Raw genomic sequence first — 21384 nt, 5'->3', positions numbered from 1 at the left:
ACATACTCATGCTGACCTAAATTACTGGTTTGTAAGTGGACACAACCTTTGAAAAGTTTCTCATTTGGGACTGAACTTTTTATGACCTGCATAGAAAACTGCTATTTGAGGGGGAAAAAAAAAAAAAAGAATAAGATTGTAATTTGAGCTGATGAGTTTTGCTGATAGGGAGACAACAATTGATTTGAGAATTTAATTTACATAGAGATCATTCCAAAAAGCATTTTACAAATACAACCATAGAATGTTTTTCTGCAAATAAAGAGTTAAATCTGACCCTTAAAAAGCATTTAAAGCAATTTCTGAACATTTTCTTTTGGCTTTCCTGTCCTTTCATGCTTCCATGCATGAGATGCAAAACCAGTCCTTCAGCTGGGATTTCTATGCAAAGGTCAGGTCACCAGCATAACTGCTGAAATTGGTTAGTTATCCCAACGATATATTAGTGATTTGCTAAATAAAATCATTCTGTGCTGCAGATTTATTTGCCAATGCTGGGCTTATATATGTGGACAACAAATACGAAAGTATGGCTTTTGTTGTAGCCAAACAAATCTGAATTTGAACATGCCCAGTTTAGAAACTGCCAGCTAGATCCAGACGAGCTGACTACAGATAATATGTGGATTTTGCCTACAAAGCAGGGGCCCAATGGGTCAGAGTTACTTCACTTACAACTTTTCTTCAGAGTGCTTTCTCAGGATGCTGTAGACAGTCATTAAGATCAAAAATCTGCTCAGCAAAGAAAGTGTGACTCATATAAGCAATAGTTTGCTGAATCATCCATTTTTACAGTTGAAGGGCTTCACTCATTCTTCTTGAATAGCAATTGCAAAAATGCAGCCTAAACTAGGTATAAAATGCTCCTAAATGTGGAGATGTTACTTTGTACTCTCTGCACTCGGTTAGTTCCAGTACAAATATTACTCACCATAAAGACCAGTGGCAAACAGAACCTGAAGAAGAAAATCCAGGGCACAAAATATTCTATGCTATCACATGCTTAATGGAATAAAACATACAGATTCACACACACACACACAAAAAAAGGGGTCACACTGTTATTTATTTTGCACTGCTATCATGTTGCTTTGTGCCAAAGATTCTACTATTAAGGTTTAGAAATAATACTATGTTTATTTAAAAAAAAGAAAATTAAGTTATTTCAAGCCAGTTATTAGTGCTGACTTTGCCTTAGAAAGTGCTTGTTTTGAAAAAAATTTGAGCATATTCACTTCATTAATTTTGGGTTAGTAGCATAATATCTGAGTTATAAGTGCTTCTGGTAGTCATTATGTAAGTCAGAACTTAGTTCCTTATTTTTACTTGACTTATAAAATAGAAAGAATTAAATAATGCTTTGCAGTATCAAAGGATCTTCATAAAAGTTTCATTACTGAAAGTAACTTCTATCTCCACTATGCCTTTTGCATAAAACCCCCAAGGGACTGTACAAATATTTTAAGCTAAATCTTACAACCCTAGCATGAAATACTGATAATAAGTGGGCTCAGGGGTATAGAAAGAGTACTATTAGATATTAGGTTCACTGATCATCATCATGATCAAAAACATCCAGGATGGAGAAGAAAATAATATGAAAAGTACCTTGCATCTGAAAGTCAGCAAGAAAAACACCAAGGAAAGTGCTAAGACCAGATTAGTTGGATTCAAACTCTCAGACTTGTAACTCCATTCATCTCTGAAACTATTTTCAGTGGAAATCTTTTGTCATAAATTTATGTTTTACATTTGTCTATTTCAGAAGTAGTGATAGCAGTGCTATGTATTATTATAGTGGCATGTATTATTATTTCCTTCATGTGCAAAATACCAGTTTCTGGGCACCAAGGAAACCCAAACATCCATGATCTCAGACCTGAAAAAAGTTGGGTTACTGGACAAAAACTAATCTGTACTGAGTTACAGCAGCATGGATGTCCATAGTGATTAAAGCCCCACCAAAACTTAGCTTGGTTCTCTGACTTTTGTTGGAGCAAACTACTCTTTCAACTTTTCATTTAGAGCTAAGCCTGCTACCAGAAGCAGCTTCTGTAGGATGTATTTCTTGAAGACTTTAAAATGATTTTAAGAGAAGTACTAACACATAAACAACTCAATGCTGTTTTTTAAGAAAGAAGAGTGACTAGGGTGGAGACTCTGACACACATCAGAGTAAGAAAATTTTCTCTCTCTGCACGTCTTTTCTTGAGGGGCAATGTGATTGTAAAGCTCCATTTTAGGAATACAGAACTGGTAAGGCATTAGTTCATAATACATTCATGTTAAGTTATAAAATATGACTGTTTGTACTGTGAAACTCTGAAATGGACTTTTGAGTTGTTTGGATATATTACCGGCCCAAAATTATTTTCATTCATTAATAAAACAAGTTAATATATTTCCATCCTTTAAACAAAACTAAGCACTTCCTGAAACCCTTAGCAACTGTGTCACAGCACACAAACTCCCTCCATGAGCTTGCCCAAATCTGCCTTAAGGGGGCTTATTTGATCATTGCTATGCCCGTTGTAAAAGTCACAGTCACCACAGCCTCCTCCCTTATGGCAAAGCTGTAGATCCACCTATAGATACATAGAGGACAGCTTTGGCCTCGCACTTAAGGAAGGTAACATCCTTTTTGTATGCAGGGCTCCTGTCAGGTTACTCATTTACAAGTTATTTCACAATATTCTTCTCCATCTTCTATTCTGTATGTGCATATGTGTGTACAGAAAGGCACACATACATTGAGATGAAAACTGGAAAGAGCACATAAATATCCAGTCCACAAAGGGCTTTCTAAATTTGTAACACTTCACTCTTATCAGTACAACCAATCTTACTGATCTTTGCTAGGAAGCAGAGGTTTCAGGATAATACTATGACACACATGGTTGCTCCCTGCCTGCTGAATGAAATGAGGATTTAAAATTTAGGAAATATTTACTGTATATTTTAATATACTCAAATGTATTTAAAGTCTTTTACAGAGCAAGATAATTGTTAATTAAATGATCATGTTTCAGTTCATTTACATGTGTAATATTTGCATGATAAGGTGTTGTGTTATGCATTTTGTTGACATTCTTATACTCTGCCAGAAAATATGCCACAGAGAGTTAATGAAAGAAACTATATGATTTTGTTTGTAATGTTTATTTACTGTATTATCACCATACAATTTAATTATTCTGAGCAGTTGAGACCTGACTGTCATTACACTCATGCAGAGATAAAGCAAACATTTGGAACTGTAATGGTAATACTCTAACCACTTTGCATGAAATTATAGGCAATATTTAAATTTCTCTCCAAACTTAGAATAATTTCAGCCTGGGAACATGCGTTCTACTTCAGGTTTGGGGGGCTTGTTTATTTTCCTCCCTAATAACCAGGGTTATTTCGAAGTCATTTGAGTTCCTTTAAAAATCAGGCTTTTGCATGCTCTTGAATGTCTAATAAACAGTTTTGATTTGGAAATTGAAGCTGGCAATTGATTAGACCACTCTGGAGCACAGTGTAGCTCCACACTGATGAGAGCTACTCATATAGATTTTACTGAAGTAAGGCAGTGCAAATTGCAGTTTATATACAAGCACCTTTCTTGGAGAGCTAAATGACAGATACTTGCTCTTTCATTGACTTGAACTTATCTGCAAGCAATAACATAGACGTGATAAAAATCTGGGCAGTAAAATCATTTGCTTAGATTTTTAATGGCTGGTTTGAGACCGAATCTTGATCTTGTTAAATTTGCTGGTAAAATTCATGTAAACATCAATTGGAGGTTTAATCCTTTTGCAGATTAAAATGTTCTTGCCCATAAGTAGAGATGTTAGCTATTGGTACACCTGAAAAAAAAACCAACCCAAAACTGTAAAACAATCATATCTGCCTGAGTCTAAATTAGATGGCTCCTTCAATATTCATACTTGTGGTTCAGCAGAGGGGGAGGTTATCCTTCACAAGGCACACTGCTTTAGACTTACTGAATAATTCACTAAAAAATGAATACTGGAAGAAGTGTACTTAATGCTTTACTCAATTCTGAAAGTCTGATCAAAATGTGTGACTGGATCAAGCAGAAGCTTGGCACTAAATCTGATATGCCTTTCCTAAGAGGAAAATGCTCAAAAGATCTGGAGTATTTTGATTGGTAAATTGGCAATTGGGATTGCCTGGGGAAGTGGTCAGGGGCAGAAACTGTTTTACTGAAGGAATGAGAATTCTGAACACAGCAGGAAACACAATCTACAATGCTTTCCAAAAATGCTGGCACTGATATTAAACATGTATACCTCATTCCACTTGAGTAATAAGAGTATTGTGACTTAAATTTATTTCTCGTAGTGAGGAAAAATGCATCCCACTGAGATAAAGCACTAGAATAACAATGAGACAGCTTGGAGGATGAGCTCTGTGCTGTACACTGTACACCTGGGCTGTAGTGCCTGCCAGCCAGGTCCCATGGCCCCTCCATCCTATGTCCTGCAATCCTGTGCCAAACTGGATCCCAACAAAAAGACTGCTGGAAATGTTGCTATGCTGCATGACTCCCAAGCTGAAGTTCTAGCTGATGAGAGCTAATGGCAATGGTATTAACTATAAACCACTATTTGAATGCTAAAAACATGAATTCTAGGTTGTTTTGTACTTCCTGCTCATTTTTCTTTCCCGATCCAAGAGGAACTGCAACAAAGGGTCAGTCTCTGTCTTCCAATATCCTTATTTTATAATCCAAGAGAATCTGGAAAACAGAAAACACTTCTGGTCAGGGGGAAAATATCTCAACTGCATAACCGCAAGGTGCCTTTCCTAGAACTTGCCTGATTGAGTTCCCTAAACATGGCAACTCCTACTTACTTTCCCTGGACAAGCTCAGCACAGTCTCATGCATGTGTCCCATCAGCAGCTCACTTACCCTGATCCAAGGACACCTGGACCAAAAATGTGAGTTTACTACTGAATCTTTTTCAAGATCAAAAGAAAAATTATGCTGCTTAAAGCCTTCCCCTGGGTGCCACAGGCCACCAGCCAATCTTAGGGCACAGTAAGAAATACCCCATGCTTTCTTGTCCTTCTCTTCATGGACTCTACATCAAGCTACATTTGGACGTAATGGGAAGTACAGCCTCTCCTTGAATACTAAGGAAATGTTGTTACGCAGTAGCCCTTGGTGATTTATTGTTCTATAAAGAAAAATATGGGGAAAGAAGCCATCAAACAGCTCAACCAGGACAACATACTTCAAGCTGCATCTCCCTGTGTTTAGCAGATGACAAAGACATTGAACATCAATAATGAAACCATGTGGACTAAATTTTTTACCCACTCTATTCCCAGTTCCACTTTTTCTTGTGGCAAAGTCTGGTTTTGGCATTGATCTGTTGATCTGTTCCAGTCATCCCTCCCATCCCTTTGATTAAATTAGTTGCATATGTATATTTGCGTTTGTGTGTTTTCTAATATCAGATAGCATCTAATACTGCATCTCTTTCAAAGGAGAGTAAGAAGAATGGGCAGAAGCTACATTTTACCAGTAGGTTTCCCTACTGACCTCTCAAAGAATGTAATACTCTTCTCCTCGGACTTCTCTCTTTTTTTGCCTTATCTCCATATATCTTGAAAAGTTCTTTGTGTTTTAGTTTCTGTTAGCTCACTCTCCTCTATTGAAAATACAAGGATTTTATTAATAAAATATATAGAAACACAAGCAGATTTCTTAAAATATATAAAAAATAAAATAAAGATTTTAAAAAGCTGAAAAAATCAAATTACATTAAGAAAATAGCAACAGGCAAATGTGATCCCACACCATTTCCTAACTTGTGGTGTATGAGGAGGCAGTGATGGATTTCATGCTGTGAGTGTTTTATAACTATACAGAAAAAATAGCATTTTATTGTAGGTTTGTTTCAGACCTCAAAAGCCTAATGATGGTCATGCCAAAATAGCACAACATGGAAGTGGTAAAATAAACCCCAAGCAGATGCTTCATAGGAATACTCTGTGCTGTATGATTGCAGGGTTTTACTAGGGAAGGCTTTCTTATGCAGATAGTCCAATGGATCATTAGTGAACCTGCCAGTCTTAGTGAACATTTCTGTTCTCTGTGATGATATAATTCCTCTTCCTGATCCTTAAAACTTGTTTACTCATGTATTTCTGCATTAAAAAACCTGAGAGATCTATATATCATGCTAAATAGATTAGATCACTAATATATTGTAGAGGAAGTCTACTGAAAGTAGAAAATAAATTTTTCAGTGATACCATTATGAAAATCTTACTATTTTGTAGCTTTTTCAGGTGCACTACTGCAATTTTCACCAATTCTAGTTTCCATGTATGAGTTACCAGACACATGCATTTGGGAAAAAGGATGTGTAGTATACATAGAAGAATGACTCACAGAAGAAAAGGGCAGAAAAAGAAGGGAGAGAAATATCTAAAATGGGAAATGGATGGCAAAAGAGAACACAAAATCAGGAAAGTGTGAAGCCAAATTTGGGACAGCTTTAAAATCTAAAAATAAAGCTTTCAAATAGATACAAATAGGAGTAGAATTAGTCTGATCTTCTACAGGGGATCTCTCCTTAAAATACTGTTTGCAGTCAGACTGAAAGGGATTTTATTTTAAATGCTGATCACATTTTGTGAGGTGCAGTCTGAGAACCATGATTTATGGATGGAGACTCCTACGTAATATTAAAGATAAAGAGAATTATTTGAAGCTAGAGAAAAATATTCCAGCTCAGCTCTTCATCACATTGGCTGATTAATATTGACTTGCTAGCCTTTTGTGTATTGCCTGATACCTGCTACTGCTCTTTCCAGCTGGTTATTACCTGCTCAGCAGTAAGAGGAGAGAGCACCATTTCTTTTGCCTGGGTGGTAGTTCTGTGTTAGTAACAATCTTGCTTGGAAAGACCAAGTGATTCATCCATAATGATGGAATGGGGTGTCCTGATGCAACCGAAGGTGGCACAGAAAGAGCTTCTGAGTCTCTGTGGGTTTTGAGATGAAGTAGGATTTATTCGTGATGGTGCAGCAAAAGAAATGCTCTCAGAACTGATTCTAAGAATAGCAGGATGACTTCTATAGCAATCCTGTGAGTAATTTGAGAGCAGCATCTCTTCTGTGTTTCTGAATCCCATGAGAACATTTGAAACATAAATATATATAATTGTACAACAGCTTTTTTTCTTTTTTTCATTTAAAATAGCTTGACTTGCATAATAAATTTTCTGTGGTCTACAGTGTTTCAAGAATCCTTGTGTTATTTGGAAAGCAAAAGCATGCACCAAACGTTGGGCTTCATATTTCTTTACCTTACCTGTGAGCTAATGACAAAAGTCTATGGAAATGTAAGAGGTAAATTTGAAAATGAAAATCTGGGAGCTTTAACAAGGCAGCTGAACCACAAGAGAATCATTCTCAGAAGATTCATTAAGATGCTGGCAAAGTTTCTTCTATGTGTTTCATTTAATAGAAGAAATCACTATACAGTAGCTAGCATATATGATCAGTGAAATACACTCATGGCCAACATAAGAGATAGTAATGGTCTCACAGTTTGAGGTAATCCCAAAGCAAATATCAGCCACTCCCCAATCTTGAAAGCCATTGATTACAACTCTGTTTCTAATGGAAAATCAAATAAAAGCATTGACACTGTTAAAGAAAGGAAAATGCGATGTGGAAAGATTAAAGGACAGACATTCTGATCTAGATGAACACATCTGAATGCAGCCAAAACTTTCAGATTAGGAGTGGCAAGAGGCAGCTCCTTTTGCATTCTCAAAGTCTTAAAGTTGTTGGTCCCAAGGTCAGACTGCTTCAGGACTGCCTTGTATCCAAATCATGAGATCTAGAGAGTGTTTCTTAGCAAATTATTGCAAAACTATATATTCCCAGTAAGAGTGTCTTTCCTTTGGAGACATCTCTTGTACTTCTGGGTTGACAGAAATCAAACAGACTATTTCCTGTAATATAGAAGAATATGGTTTCTTTACATGCCATATAGCTGCCATAAGCTTATGTTTCGCAATAATATAATTTTACATTCTCACATCAGGCAGAAATTTGATCCCAAACCTTCTATAAGCCATACAGCAGAATTTCTAAAAGCAAAACTGAAAATGTATAGGTAAACATATGCATATTTGGAAGTTTGCAATATTTTTAGATCAGTAGTAAAGTGAAGCACAGAAAATTCCCCACAATAAGTGTATATGAGTCTTAGAACTTGAAAATATATACAGGAACAATAGGCCATAAACAAAGATTGCCTGAAGGTCCCAGTTAACTGCTACAGTCAATGTGATCTACATAAATGCTACAGTAATAAAAGCTAGCAAAAGCTTATTGCTACATATTGCAATCAAGTTCTCCACCTCAAAATTCAGCAAAATTTCGAAAGTTTATAAGTAGTAAGAAATTTAGCATCAGATCAAGAAAAATGGCGTCCTTGATTCTTTCTATATCTTTGTCCCATTTTGTCTATTCCTGCCCTTTAAAAAATTTGACAAAAATAATTTATCCTACTAGATCATTAATAATGTGAAGCAAAATTTTTCTGATGGTTTCGGGAGATTGGGAACAAAAAAAAAATGAACAAATGTGCTGAATTTCTGTTTTGCTTGACTCCTTCTCATCCCTGCAGATAAACTAACTTTCTTTATCTGTTTTCAACAGTGTTTATAGGAGTGCTTCTCAGATGGTATTTTTATTTTAACAGAGGCAATTACTATGCTGATTCAGAAGCGCATATCAGCAAAGAGATGGTATCTCAAGACTTCATTGATGGTAATCTAAAAGACAAGAGACCAAATGACATGCTCAAAGAGTATTTTTCACTGCATGGCCTTTTGCAGCTCACCAGGAGTCTGTGTCCTTAGCACAGCACATTTCTAGTCAAATGACTGAAAAAAAAGTTATTTGCTTTTACATTAACACTCGCTTTTGCACACTAGGTGGATTTCTGCATAAAAATATATGTCAGTCAGCTGCTTTCTCCATTAACTTTCAAGAAAGTTTCACTCTTTGATGCTCTCTTGAGGCTTATACTCCTAATTTCCCAAAATGCTTTACCAATCCACTTTTAGCATGCCCACTCTTACTGTTCTAAATTGATGCATAGCCAGTCAAGCTAAATAACAGTTCCCAGCAATCTCAGATACGCAGCATTTTCAGGTACACATTTTCTAGTAACAGCAGGAGAATAATGTGTAGTTAACATATTTGAGTGAAATCAAGAGACCTAGAATCAATTCATGCTCTTACCACAGGGATTCAGTACAACCTTGGGCTAATCACAGCAGAAAAAAATATACAACAGATATCCTCGGGCCTCTGATGAGGGCCTAGGTGTCTCACTCACAGTCCAGTCTCCCTAGCCAATTCCAGGCAATGGACAGATAACAGGTGCCTCCCATTTCTGTCTGCAAACAGGACTGGACTTCCACTCCCCATTGCATTATTCTCTACATGCTCATTCAATGGCCAGTGCAATGAAGCCCAGATTTTGAGAGCCGTAGACAGCAGCATCAGAGCCCACCAAGTAGGTACAACGCCATGGAAGAAAAATAGCCGGAAATGTTTTTTTAATTTTGAACTGCTTAATTTTTCAAGAACAACTGAGATATAAATTTTCAGAAACAGCTGGAACATCCTCTTCTGAGGATAGGCTGAGCCAGTTCTGCCTCAACAAGAGACAACCGAGAAGCGACCTTGTCTGAAGGGAGGTGGTCAAGAGCATGGAATCAGACTCTTCTGAGGGCTGGCAAGCAATAGGACAAGAGGCAATTGGAAAGAGAAGGGGCAAACTGATGCACAGGAAGTTCCATTTGATTATGAGGAAGAACCTCTTTACTGTGTGAGTGATCGAGCACTGGAACAGGAGTCTTTCTCACTGGAGATAGTCAAGAACAGTCTGGACACAATCCTGTGCCATGTGCTCTAGGATGACATGGATGTTGGACCAGATGACCCACTGTGGTCCCTTCACACCTGACCCATTGTGATTCAGGCACATGAAGATATGTGTTCACACATATGAATGTATATCTGTGCACACTCTTGTGTATGTGTGCATGGCTATACATGAATGAGTGTGTGTGTGTGGGTGTGTGTATGAAAGACATTTTAAAAATGAGGGTACTTCACAAGCATTTAGAAGATTGATTTAGCAATGGAAGGATTCAACCAAAAACCCAGAGCACATTTCCAGCCATGTGTTCCTCATTGTACTTGTCTGCATTTCCATCTAGAATGAATAACTGGAAACACTCTGTCAGAACACCAGATCACAAGAGGAGCAGGATGCTTCTTAACTACCACACATTTCGTAAAGGAGAAAAGGCTGTTTGCTGTAAGTGTAAGTCAGATCAGGCTGAAGAGAAGCAATTCTGTCTCTTCCTCCCACACACAGACAATTTACACCTGCACAATTCAGCTGTGCTGAAGCATTTTAATCAATCTCAGAAAATCAAGAATAGGGTTTAAAATTCCCTTCTCAGGGAAGATCAGAGATGTAGGAATGTCATATCATATACGTTGCAGCTGTTGTGTGCACTGGAAATAATTAAAAATAGTTTCTAAAATCTTACTGAATTTTTTCATATATTTGTGAATTGGATTTAGGCATTAAATTAACTGAACACTGTTCTTTGTACAACAAATACATGTACTTTGTTATTTACAGTGGGAGATTTTTTTTATCCTTACAGAATGTGGAGGCTAATAGAAAATATGTAAAGCATTACTATTATCCATGATTCATTGACAACAGGGCAGTTTTTGTCCATACTTCTTCAGAAATGGTGTTTCTTACAATAGTGCCAACTAAGAAAAAGAGTCCATTTTTCTAAGCACTATGGAAACAGAATAATCTTAAAACAAGCCCTACCTCAAACAGTTTACAAGCTAAGGAATGAGAGAAAGCAGATTAGGGTTGTTACTCTTTATGCCTTGCCTTGTATAATGAAACTGTAAAGAATTATATAAATTGTTGCTAGTTGTGATGTAGTCTGTGATTTGCAGATTAAACTGAAACTAAGTATGGCCTCTGCCTTCCTGTTCCAAGACACATTTGAATTTCTGGATCTGAATGAACCTGACAACCTTCTTTCTCACAAAGGCTTTTAGTTTTACTTCCACAGTTTTTTAATCAACCTTGGATGAAAGGGGAGACATGCTGAAGGTTTTCTGGTGCCTTCTAATCAGAATTCTAAATCAGATGAGGCATCAAAATCAGATCACACTTCTTTATACTTAATCTGAATATTTGTCCTTAATTGTTCTAAAGTTGTTAAAATGCTCTCATATAAACTAGTGAACTGCCTGCAAATGTTAGCAGACTGAGCTAGCAGGGGAAAATTTGATGGACAAAAATAGATTTAAGGCCTTGAATGATAATTCTAATATCTTTGGGGGGGGGGGAAACCCAACCAGTTATCCTGTCTCTACTTCTGTTTACAAAATGCCTCTTCAAATCTCATTTAAAACATATGCAAGAGCAGTGGTCTCCATGCCACCTTACAAACTGCAGATGTGTTTCTCATCCATTGTTGAAAGGAAATCATCAAGCTGCAAAAAGGCAGCAAGTAAAGTTCCTAAAGCACTGTTCTTGGATTAGTTCTATTTGCATCTGGATGGACATAGATGTCACTGAAAACAGCTGTGCTTACGAGATGGACTAAAAAAGCAAAATAATGGCAAGAAAGGGAGATATCACACCAGAAAAACTGGGTAACTTTGAGGACTGGAGTAGCAGAAATGAAATTCAAACACTAAACCCAATTTTAAACTAAGAACAAAAGTTTTACTGTAAAATCCAAGCTTTTCAGCTGGAGGACACCCAGGAGGAGAAGGACATGTAAACATCAACTGGATACAAATCTCTTTGAGCTACCAATCTGCTATAACCAAAGAAAAAGAGAGATACATTAATAGGCCACATCAGGGATAGGGAAGGATTAATACCACTAGCATAGAACCCTAGCAATCACCCATATGAACTGTTCTGCACAATTCCATGTTCAAGAAGAATGAATTCAAGCTAAAGTAGTTGCAGAGATGGGATATTCAATTGGTCTGGGAAATGGAGAGCCATGCATATGAGAAGAAAATGGAAGACTGTGGTCTAGTTCATCTAGAGTATGGGGACAATGGACTAAATATATTAAGGGGGGAAATAACTATTTAAAGTAGCAGACAGTGTTGTCATAAGAACACACGGGTATAATCAGAATAGATTGAATGAGCAGATTTAGGTTGGATACTAAACTATTTTCTCTTAATTAGGGAATGAAGAGAGAGACCAGCTTCTCACTAAGTATGGAGGAGAAACACATAGGGTGTTCTAACACAACAGTTTGTTCTAACAAAAACAGCTCAGTACAACAGAGGAATTATCTAACATAGGTGCTCATGTGAGCAGAGCCACCTAAGATAACTTACTGCCTTATTACTTTATAGAATTCTTTTAGCTATCTATGCAAATCTTCATTTTTGAATTGATGTTTCAGCAGAGTAATTGAACCCATTAATCCTTTATCTATATACCCGACCCCACTGAACTAATCAAATAAAATACATGAGTTAAAATACTGGAAGTCAACTATTTTTGCCCAAATGATTCATGTGTGCCATGCTGCAGTGTGTAAGATGGGGACTCAGCCATCCAAATAGGTTGTGATATTATTTTAAGTACAGTGTTTTCCAGGGCTTCCCAAAAGCCAACAGTTTAATTCCTTCCTGCTTGGTATGTTTACCACCCATTGTATAAAATGTTACTATAAAAAGAAATTTGTTAGCTTTATTACTTAAACCCTGGAGAAGTCAAATATTTCTAGAGAGCTGGTGAGCAGGCATTTTACTGACATGCCCATGTAACACTGAAATACACTGAAAAGAACTAATAAATTTTTGGCACATTTGTCCCTAAACCTGTGTGCCTGTGATCTGTTCACTAACATCTGACAGACTACAGACAGCTTCAACATCTTTTCCATTTTTAGCTGACTGTGATGTCTCAAAAGAATCAATTTCACCATTAATAACTAAATTATTCTTGAGCAAGTAGAGAGAACAATTCAAAAGTATTTCTGGGGTCCAGTCTTTTTTCAGAAGGATTGTGTCCTTTTTTTTTCTATAACTCTCTGAGAGTTTTTCTATATCTCTCTGAGATCCAAGACTACCTTTTTATGGTTCACAAGTTGGCGTTGTAATCAACTTGGCTGCAGGCCCAAAGCAAGCTGTGTGACTCAGTGACAGTTGCAATCAGTGCAACCAGGAAAAAGACAAAGAGCCAATACATTTGGAATCCATAGCCATGGATGAAAATGTTTGGAGAGCTTTTCAAGAAGTCTATTGGTTGGAGAGTTTCAGATTAAACTGATGTTTAAAATATTAGAAGTCATTCTAAGGAACATGGATACAGCATCTAATGCAGCCAATTTTTTTTTTTAAGAGCATTATGTTTCAGTTAGATACAGCTGTTTTTTTTTAATGCCCCACAATAAAATGTTTCAGTGTTGCTGTGCACTACAAGACTATTGTTTAGGAAAGGCTTAGACATGTTTTAATACAGGCAGCAAGTTGCACTATCTTAAAGAGGCCAAGAATGTCATTAACTGTATGCATGAGCTTAACTCCTAGAAATATCAGTGAGATTTAAATATGGCCTAGACAGAAAAGCAGTTGATTTTAATATGATCATGTACCCTCCCAGAGCCCAATACATCTTCTTGAAAAAGAAAACGTTTCCTATTTGCAATTTTTAGATTGCTTTGAAATAAAAAATGTTACTTCAGTAGAAGGTACCTAAAATTTTTCTTCTTGTAAATAATAAAGTGCCTTGGTATAAATTTATTGAGCAAATCCTTTCACAAGCATTTTGGTAACATTTGTGTGATCTGCTTGTGAGAGCAATCAGGAATCCATGCGAACACTGTAGGGAGGAGTTGAATCTAGGGTGAGATACAGACGATGTTAAATAGTTACACCTGTTCTGCACTTTCTGCAAGAAGAGGAAAAATGCACAAGCATATGAGAACGAGTTAAAGATATCCTGAATAGCTCCAACTTATGTAATAGTACTCCCACTTTCTCTGCTAGCAATTCATTGCTTCTTCATGAACAGAAATGTACTTTAAAGTCACCCACAATCACACATATGAATACAGTCCCACTCGCACATTTGTACAGCAATTCCTATAATATTGCCTTGTATCAAGTAGCCTAAAAATGAACTTTTAAGGAAGAACACACAATATACATTTTAAATAGCCCTGAGAACTCAGGACATACATCAGTGAGAACTATGACATGTCCCCTTGTCACAAAGAGCCTTTGCTTACATAAAAATTGCCAGATTGGCTCAGATTAGTTGTCCATCGAGTCTTGAATCCTGCTTTTGAAGGTGACAAGTACCAGATGCTTCAGAGGCAGGTGCAAGAAACCCCCATACTGAACACTTATGTAATAGAGAGGGTTCTTCCTAAAATCAGGCAGTTGGTGGGTGGCTTGTGCTTCACAGCAGGAGAGTTTATAATGCCGTGAAATGTTTATCTTCGTTATGTAACGTCGATGTGATTACCCATCTATAGTCAGCTTGGGCAAAAAGTGCCACAGGGCTTTTAATAAACACTGCTAATCAAGGCCTTGTTTTATTTCTCAACTGAGAGACATCAGAGCAATTGAGGATCTGAGAGACCCTACAGTATTATATCAATTTGCCAGACTGATCTTTTACAATACAGAAAGTACTCTTAAGTAGAGTTTGTTTGGCCATCTAAAAGGCGAGCATTTGGCCTAAGCTAGTCACAAAACCAGAAATATATTCCAGTGCTGATAACTAGGAGCAGTGAATTTTTGGGGTTACACACGATGAGCTTGAATTGGGGAAGTAAGCAATAGGACTTTTTCCTTCAAGTCCTCCTTGGAAAAAAAAAAATGTCTTAGGCAAATTAAATTAAAAATAGCCCAGATCTGAAGCAGAGAGAGTACAATTCTAAAATAATATTCATAATCTCCACTACTCTAGATGAAATACAGGTTTTTTTCTAAAATAAAAGGATGAATTTGCTCCAGAGTATAGAAGTAAGAATGGAAACTTGCAGTAACAAAGTAGGAATGGAAATGTGAAGTATATGTACCAAAAACCTCATCTATAGTGGATGTTTGGTTTTTAAGTAAGTTTGTATTGGTGTTTTAGATTTTTGTTATACTTCTCCAGGTTAAACTTTTCTCCAAGAGGCAGCATGCATATGTAATGAGCAAATTGAATTTGTTTGATAGCACAATCATGTCCTTAGTTAATTTAGCTCAACTCTATATGGCTTACAGAAATAAGGGCACACAGAGTAGTCATCACATTGGTTTGCAGCACAAGACCATTTGTAGGAAAATAAACAAGTACAGTGCAGAAAATCTCTGGGTTTAACATTCTTTTAAACTAAATTATTTTGATGAAATGGCAAAAATAAGCATGGTGGAAGAAAATATTGGAGTAACTGGGCACCTAAAGCGGTACAAGGCAAGTTCCCCCTCTGCTATCCTGTCACTGTTCAGTCTATTTTCTAAAGCAAAGTCTATGTGCAACATTCACTTGCACTTGAGTCAACACTCCATTCAGATCTTGCTTATCCATTCCTGATTTCTTCCTGCTTCTATCAGACCAGAAGAGCTTGAGAGAGTTATATGTTTGCATATCTGAGGGACTCTTAAAAATAGAATGGATATTTCCATTCTCATTTTTAGAAGTGAGAGAAATCAGGGTGGAATAAGAATTATCCTCCCATGGAAGTCAAGTGATGTAGGAACTTACTTCCTTATGACTGAACATATTAAATGGTAGAGCAAATGCTCCTTGTTCATTTTACTAAAAAAAACCAGGTCTGCTTGAACTCCTTGCAGTGGTAAGTTGAAACTTACCCATCTGTGCCCTGAAATTAATTAAAAGTCTGCATAAAACTGACCACAGCATCTCAGCTGAAATCTCTTCAACTACATTGCAAGTTCTTGCTCCATCACATCACACCCTGGAAATATTTTAAATGAACTTTTAAATGCCCAAGACTGCACAAAACAGGGTTGCAGGGCTGGGAGGAGAACCAAGACTGCTGATTCTGTGTTCAGTGCATTAGGCCACAGTTTCCCCTAGACAGGGCATTTATGCATATGGCATAGAAATGTGTCTCCTGTTTCTATTTCATATGGGCTGAAATGACTGCAATTAATCCGTCCGCAGCTGCTGGCCAGCAGGTACCACTGTACTTTCTGAATATATTTGGGGCTTTCCCTTTGGAGGATCCTGAGAACCGATTTTCTAGGTGACTATTGATCATAACAAGTCAAAAAGTAAAAGAAAAAGAAGAAACACATGAGATCTTATATTAAATTAAGAACAATATTCTAAGTAAGACTTTAGCATGTTCTTCACAGAATAATTACTTCTTAGCACAACCATTTGTGAACAAAAGAGATTGCAGCCTTTTTCAGTGTACTTAAATAGTCGGTTTTCTTCCTTGGATTTACCCAAATTTTGTACCAAGCCACACTTTAGGTTGGCACAACTCACCACTGCCTCCATGAAAAGCAGTTTTGCACTGTCACCATCTTCTTCCTCCCCTCTCCATGTTATCCATTCTTGTGTGAGCATGTGCCTAGTCACGTGGTTAGTTGGAAATACTGAAAGACTGATCAGGGTGGTTTTCCCACACTGGTTTTAATCTAAGTGATCATCCCAGTGAAGTACATTGCCCAACACACAGATATTTGGGCCACCTAAGGTGCCACATAGGGAAGGGAACAGAGTAGGAGGAAGGTGAGGTTGATTGCTTCGGTAGCAATGCTGTCCTAACTGGCCTTACCTTAAAGCATGTAAAATATCACCTAAATCAAACATACACTAATCCCAAAGCACCCTGCAAGCATGCACCAAAAGGACAGAATAAACTTCCTGAACAACTGATATCACAGACCACCACTGCAACTGCTGTGCACAAACCACATCTGCCACATCAACATCACAAGATGAGTTCCCCATCCTCCCACCTGGGTCTCCATCTTTCTAACACGAAGCAGTAATTTCTATCCAGATTGTTCTGGGTTACTGCAAATCATCAACTGGAATAATTTATGAAACCTTGATATTCTGATGAGTTAGATCCATTTCAAATACATTAGAATTGATAAGGATTTGATCCTAACATTGTATTGTATCTTGCTGGAAAGCATTTTTTGAGCCAGTAGCATCAGTAGAACAAATAAGTTTTTCATGCCATGTGCAGTAACAGGATTCCTGTTTAGAACTTAACAAAATCTGACTTTGCTGATATACTAATATAGATTTAATCAGCTAGGTTTAGCTTAATCCTTATTAAGACGTGTAATGACCACCCAGTGTTTTATCTCACACTAGGATTGTGAATGAAAGCTACTGCAGAAGAAATTCCCAAATGACCTCTAATAATTTTCTTCAAAATGGAAGAACATCCACCTGACCTTCATTTTTTTTTTTTTTGTAAATGTATCATTAGCATCTGTATACAAACATAAGCATCATGGTGTTTTGTGGAGGCAGATCTCAAAACTTTCATATTTAGGACTTAGAGCTATGAATTGGTCACTTAAGTTCTGCAATGACTGACTAATCTGGATTGCATTACTTAACTTCCACTGATCCTATTATGGATTTTAAGATGTGAATGCCATGCAGATCAGAATTATGCAACCTAACCTGCATAATACATCTATATATAATTCTTCTGCCACAGACTGAGAGTCCTGCTACACTCCATGGCCACTCCTGACCACCTCTTTCATCAGAGGTGTCACACATGTGAAACTGTTTCAAGGAATGGTGAACCAGAAGACTGGGCCAAATGTTTATGTTTGCTACATGTTTTGCCCCTGATGGTATTTGGTGAGTGATCTCTCTGCTGGACCTTATGGCAATGCACGAACCTTCAGTTATGTTTTCTCTCCCCAGTCCAGTTGCAGAGGGGAGTGACAGGGACGCTCTGGTGGGTGCCTGGTGTCCAGCAAGGGTCAGTCCACTACACTTACACAGATTTCTTGTATGTTACATGGCTTCCTAATAACAAGCATCACCTTCATTTTGGTTTAGCAGTAACAGTTGCCTCCCCCAGTTCTCATTTCAAAAGTGCCACAGCTGTGAAAATGTTACAGCAGAGCAATGGCATTGACATATAAATTAGTTTTTGTAAAGGGCGATTTAAGAGGTGTTTGATATAACAAAACATCAAATGCAAAGTAAAAATAATGATTTTAACCTCACTTGCCATTTTCCATACTGAGCATATCTTGTCTCTAGCTAAGGAGTCACCCCTGTACCCACACCAAAAAGTGAGTACATTTCAGCAGCTCTAGTGAATAGAGTAACAGAAGCTTTCCTTTTTAGAGGTAACTTTTCCAAGGCATAGAGAAGGAGGCCAAATTTCAACTCAGAAGACTTAAGTGGTCCAGATTCTAACAACACAAAGCAGAGGCACAGAATTTACAAAGACAAGGCCCCAAAACATGTGGTGGTTGGAACAAAAAGTAGAAATTGTTTGAGGTGTCTGAATGGTGACATATATGCCTAATTTGCCTCTGCCTTGTTTGCACAGGCAGGACTCACACATACCACAGAAATAAACCATTTGCATTGAAAACACTTGTTCACTTAATTCTGCTCAAAAGAATCGGAGGTGGAAAGCCCTGCTGCTCAGCAAAATAACACCAGTACTCCAGGACTGTGTTCTTCAAGCTTTCTAACCTGGACAGGAACATAAACAAACAGGATTTCAGAATCAAGACACAAATCAGAGCAGATTTTCTGTCCTCTTTAGGATATTCAGGTGAGGGGAGGGAAACTGCTTGCAAGACCTCTGCATGAGACTGCCTGCAGCAGTCGAAGGACCTACCAACATGTGAAGAAGCAGTGGGTCCTTCTCCCCTCACTGCCTCCACACAGAAAAATAGAAGCCCAGGATGAGTCTCACATTTTTCAGTTGACAACTGAATACACATTTTAATCTTAACAAAGAAACTCATGAAAACTTTAAGGAGACTGAAATGATTTGAAATTATTTGTGGTATATTAAAAACCAGTTCATTTTATTGAATTGCTGCTATGAAAATAATTTTAGTATTAAATATATTTAAAGAATTAGCATAAAACACACACACCTAGATTAATGATTTTGACAGCATTGTATCTCATTCTTCAGATGCAGTGAATAGAGCTAGACCACCATCTGACAAAATGAACTATTCTTAAGCTTCCCTGCACAAAATCATGTTAATTGACTTATCTTAATCAAAACAACAACTTACAGAATGTTAAATATTTCAACTTTAAAGCCAAAAGAAAATGGGAAATAAATTAGCAGGAAGTCACATTATCTTGCCAGTCACAAAACAGGAAGTTCTCTGAAAGGATTCCTATTACTAAGTAGAATATTATATTATGCCCACAGCTAAGTTTTAAACACTTTTCATGTGAAGCGTAAAATTATATAAAAGTGGGTTTGTAAAGTATTTTTAGTATCTGGATGAGGTTGTGGCATGAATAACTTCCATTTTTAAATGTACTCTCCTGAAAAAAGAATCAAATTTATAAAACAATTGGAAATTTCCCCCCCAAAGCCTCCTGGATAAAGAAGCAAATTTTAATATTGCAGATTTGAGATGTGTGCTGCTTGAAACATGTTAGTGTCTTCATCAGAGAAACTATGATAACAGTTCACTGTAATTGCACCATTAAGTTTATGGTAGAATCCTTTTATAGAAATATGGAATTTCAATCTCTAGGAACATTGCAACATAAAGTATCTAGAAATGCAACATGCCTTTCCTTGACTTCTAGGTAAGATAAAAACAGATTTTGTTTACAATGCTCTAAATAACCAAAATAAAAATCTGACTAAAACTATATATGTTTAGTGAAAATGAATGATTTCCTTAACAAATATGCTTCACAAATGCAATACTGCCCTGCTTCTGGGAATTCAAACAAATGATGCAAGTTTATAGTCTGGCCTTCAGTGATGTGAGGCACTCCAGATTCCCTTGAAACGGTGAGAAGTCCTCCCGATTTCCCATGTTCCTGTCTCTCTCTCTCTTGGGAAAAAGTCAAACCGGAGTGTGGGAATCAGACACATTATTATTGCCAGGGGAGTTTGCCCCATCCTTTTCAAACAGAAAGCGAGAGGAGGTCATTGCCACTCCTATAGTACCACCAGAGTAGGGGAAAAAATCTCAGCTACAGGAAAAAATGAAATGGGATCACAATTGACAGAGAAGGTTCTTAGAGAGCAGCTGTGAAAAAGTGAGGAAGAACACAGGAAGCCTGGGATAATGGAATGTGCATTGGGAAAGTCTTACAGCAGCAGCAGCACCACTATGTTTTGGGCTCTCCATGAAGTTTGGGCAATGAAATATATCAGTTGGCAAGCATGCATACAAAGACTAAGAAGGAAGAAATAAAAATCCAACCGACAGACAAAACCACAGTATAATCTTTTATTATAACTTAATTTACTTGATGGTCTGACTCATGATTTTTGAGTCCTCCGGGTTTGCAGCTCTGCTCCACTTTTTCATCAGATCAAGCGGCACATTTACAATGTAAGTTCCTGAAAAAGGATTTGGTTGCTGCTGCTTCTTGATTTCACTGCTTTCCTTAAATCAACTACAAATGCTTCCATTCCAGCATGCATTTAGAAAAAGGGACAACTCGAACTTACACAAACCCTCCCGTGCCGTCACTGCCTCAGTTACGGAAATAATTACAAAAGGGCCCCGCTTTTCCAGGTCCCCGGAGAGCACACTGGCACAGCCTCGCACGGCACGGCCGGAGCGGCGCAGCCCGGGCTGCCGGCACCGCTCCCGCGGCTCGCCGGGGCAGCCGCTCCCCGCCAGCGGGACCCGGGGGCTGAGGGCAGGCGCTCCGGGAGCAGCTATCGGCCAGGGGGTCCCGCTTCACCAAGTGCCCCGCGCTCTCCAGAGACGGCCGCACTTTCGCGGCTACGTTCACTCCCGCTTTAAAAAGTAGTCAAAGAGTGGGAGCCCAGCCCGCAGGCGGAGACTCCGACGCTCAGCCGCGCCTGCCCCGAGCCCCCAGCTGCTGCAGGCGCCTGAGCCGGGCCCTTCGCCACCGGCGGCCCGCTTCGTCCTCGCACTCCCGGGAGGCCCTCCCCGGCCCGCGGCAGCGGCCCCGGGGGTCTGCGCGGCCCCGCTTCCAGCAGGGACCGCCCGGCGCGCCGGGGCCCGGGAGCGGCGGCCCCGCGCCCTCGGAGCAGGAAGGAGCGCGGTACCGGGCAGCCCGCGTATCCCTCCGCGGCGCCGTGCGTGCGTGTGCGGCGGCGG

This window comes from Melozone crissalis, unplaced genomic scaffold (assembly GCF_028551555.1).
Source record: "Melozone crissalis strain CALT ecotype California unplaced genomic scaffold, PUWL_Pcris_2 ptg000018l_1, whole genome shotgun sequence".
Classification (NCBI taxonomy): Eukaryota; Metazoa; Chordata; class Aves; order Passeriformes; family Passerellidae; genus Melozone; species Melozone crissalis.
The sequence above is the reverse complement of the archived record's forward strand: the minus strand, read 5'-3'. Positions refer to the sequence as shown.